This window comes from Amblyomma maculatum, chromosome 8, assembly GCF_055883805.1.
Source record: "Amblyomma maculatum isolate TAMU_Amacu chromosome 8, ASM5588380v1, whole genome shotgun sequence".
NCBI lineage: Eukaryota > Metazoa > Arthropoda > Arachnida > Ixodida > Ixodidae > Amblyomma > Amblyomma maculatum.
Window position 1 is genome coordinate 11,407,395 of NC_139351.1, and position 3,686 is coordinate 11,411,080.

At 41.8% G+C, this 3,686-nt stretch overlaps 1 non-coding gene across 1 annotated transcript; it reads right to left on the bottom strand.

The window, feature by feature from the left end:
• Positions 1 to 299, bottom strand: LOC146180537 (signal recognition particle RNA). The gene has a single exon (XR_014700495.1).
• Between the last annotated feature and the right edge of the window lie 3,387 nt (positions 300 to 3,686).

Below are 3,686 nucleotides of genomic sequence, written 5' to 3' on the forward strand. Positions count from 1 at the left end.
AAGGCGCTAGGTTCGAGTGTATTGTCTGGGCTACCCCACGCTGCACATTCACAGGTGCAATCCCGCTACTGCGCAGCGCGGGAGCTTTTGCCTGCTGCGTTTCTGCCCTGGGCCGGATCGCTCCTCCTTAGGCGACCTGGACACCACCGGGCTCCTTCGGGGCCACCATATCGGCGCGCAGCTTAGCGCGGACACCCGATCAACATGGGCAGACGTGGGGCAGGCCTCCCAGCCTCAACCCGTCCTCTAACGCCAGCCTCCAAGTAGCTGGATTACAGGGGCACGCCACTACCCCCGGCGGAGACGCGATCAATGCGGCTGGTTTTTATATCCATTATTGTCTAATTCCCTCGTAATTACAATCCTTCTTTTTTAACTGGATGATGTCTCCAGCGCACATATGCTTTCATGTTCTTTTAAGGAAACTTCTGGGATCAGTTCTGGTTGACAGCTGAAATGTCAGCGTGCTGAAAAATACGCTTCCGATCTGGTTTTGTTTTGATATCAACAGATGCCGCGCTAAGCGCAGCGGCCTAACCTCCTTTCTCGTTCGCTAGGTAGCGCCAATCGCGGTCCTAAACCGGAGCTTCGATACCCGTTCGAAAGATGGGAGACCAATGCAAAGAGCGCGATATTTTGTATGGCCTTAGCACATTATAGAATCTGCCATACTTAACATCTCAGACAGTTGATCCTCTAGACAGCTTGCTCTTTGTGTCAAAATTATGGAAGCGAACATTGTTGAACGTGCATATGCAAATCCTGGATCATACTCGGTGGAAAGAAGTTTCGTCTTGACGAGACCCCAGTTTGAATATTTCGATATGCAAGAAATGGAGCACCACTCGATAATCGGCAAGGAATTTACCTTATTGTAAATCCCCGAAGTTTGTTTAAGGGAATTGGCGTTTTCTGCCTCACAGATTATTCGGGTGATGGGTGTTTCCAAAGTATTATCCCCTTTACACAAATAAAATTATTTGAGATTAATTTTCTCATTTTTCTAAACGATATCGAATAGTCACACAAGTTATTATATAGCTTTGATTCTTGCCTCCTAATGTATTACGTGCAAAAATGGTTACTATTGAGCAGCCTGAATTTCCCTAAGGAAGAAATACTGTGCAAATGCAGAGAATTTCCCTTTAAACCGCAGCAGATGCAAAGCCAGTGCCATGTATAAGAAGCATATTTATGCCTGCACTATACAGACCATACTGAACAAATATATCAATGCGCTCGAAGGTGAAATGTGTTTAAGTGCAGCTTCTTTCTTTGCACCATGCTTCAGTAGAATGGCGTGCCAGAAGAAATCATTAAGGGACTCCACCTTTTACATTTCAAATACAAAATTTTCCTATTGAAGATTTTGAATGTTTTAGTTTAGTTATGTATTATCCCAGTTCGAGCATTTTAGTGATAGAATTATGAAAATATAAGACAAAACACTTGCACGAGTCCTTTTTTGTCGTTGTGCTAATGGTGTTTTGAATTAAATTCGGTGCAGTTATCCTATTCATTCCATCTCTTCTGCCCAAATAAAAGCAATAAAGGCACTGAAAATGACTTGTTCGCTGCATAGTGCTCAAAACGCCTTTGTTTTCTCGAAGCACAGGTCACCAACGCCTAAGCGCTTCCTCGTTAAGCTCTACTCTGCAGTACTAGAAGCCTAGATGTAAGTCCGAGGGCCATGTGGACAATAGTGGTTTAAGTGGTGGGTTGTCTCAGGCGTAGCTGCAAAATAACCATAAAAGACGCTGCAAAAAATTACAAGGACAATACGGTTCTCTCCTTAACAGTCACTTGTGAGAGATTTTGTTCATTTCAGTACAAAGCAACTCGGGAACGATTGCAGGAATATGAGACGCGTTCTAGTGTTTTGCAGGATGTCTTATGTTGCAATCACAGTGTAATGATTTAACTGGTATTCAACGGAACAGAAACAAAGCCATAGATTATTGCTTTGACCCAACAATGCAAGTAAAGGCTATGGTGACATTGCGATGCCAGCATACGGCGTGTGCTAATACCTATGGCTCCTAATTCAAATCGCGTCGGATTTTGAGTTTAGCACACTTCATTTTTCCCCAATATAGTGTCAGTGTTACGTGTTGAAGAATAGGCGTAGTTGGAGTAGTAAAAATTTTGATTTATTGACAGCTGCGTGATGTCATACTACGCAGGCAATATTGCTTCGGCGATTAGGCATAATGAGGTAATTTAAAGTTTGCTGGGTGTATCTTATGATGTAACTTAATTTATTAAGTTACATCATAACATAGATTCAGCCGATTTTGCGTAAAGGAACGTTTTAATTTTACATGAGATTCAAACTCAGGACTTTTGTTTTTACAGCCGGCCTCGCTACTGGCCAGAAAAAGCATTTTTGTTGGACTTGGGAGCAAGTGGAGATTGATATGCATGTCGTGTTGTCCTTTTCATGCATCAGTGGCACCTGGAGATACTGTGCTGATAAATGTGTGTGGGTAGAAACATGCACCGAAGGAGGCAATATTGTCACAGCCTTGACAAGTGGAGCTTGGCATGCGAGAATGAGGGCTCAACTTCAGGACAGTTGCACAGATTACAATAAATTTTGAGGGATGGCTTATCTTCCTCTCTTTGGAATATATTCTAAGTTTCATCACCTTAGAAAATATAGAAAAATGTTGTAGAAGTAATAATTAGTAATTAAGCGCGTCAGATTAACAAAACTATGATTTCAAATATCATAAATATGTGCTACCTCTTTGTGTTTGGATAATTTCAAGGCAGTTCATTACGTAGGATTAGGGCATTTACGGCTTCTTTGTGAACGAATATTAAAATGTGACCACTTTAACGAGAAACTTTTTTTTTCATTACATGTCACATATTTGACGCTTGTTTTTCTTAGAGGATAATTAGGAATCCAAAACGTACCTTATCTTCTTCCCAACAAACGTTTAGTTCAGAAACCGCCTTGAAAGCAGCCTTTGGCGAAATCATTTGTAGATGGTGATTTAGCTCACAATCTTTGTCTTACAAAAAGTACGAAATGCGAAAAATTATTTCAGAGATTTCAGAACTTCCTATTTAATTATAAGGCCAAAGTAATAAGCTAAAGCGACCTGGTGCATACGCTGGGCCATCCTCTTGAACATTCCACTGTTCTCTAGGGATTAATTCGAGTTGCCTGTTTTTGTTACACCTGTATTGCGCCCTCGTCTGCGTTCGTGAGATGCTTTTCTTTGTTGCTTGCTGGGCGTGAGTTTTCGTCCAGGTTTCATTTCTATCTCCTACGTGCCGAGCACTTTAGCTATCCCGGCTACAAGTGGTGCGCAAAGAGCGTTCGGACGTTACGTGGCGCGTTTTATTCAATCCAAGCTTATATTTCCGCTTACCAGCCAATCCGCAGTGGCCGTGTCACCAAATTGTTTTTTCTACTTTGCGCTTCATCTCTCTGGTGTACTTTTTATTGCAGGTCCGTTTTTAATAAAGAGCACGGAAGACAACCATCCTAAAATGGGCATGCACTATTTTCAATTTCTATGTGTTGAAATCAGCGTTCATAGGTTCTTTCACCTGTGAGTGCATCACTGAAAAAAAAATATATATATATTTCGGCTGCACAGGTGACAACCAAACTTCCTGGCAATTTTCTTTAATACATGCATAATCCCAAGAAAACAAACTACCAACACGCT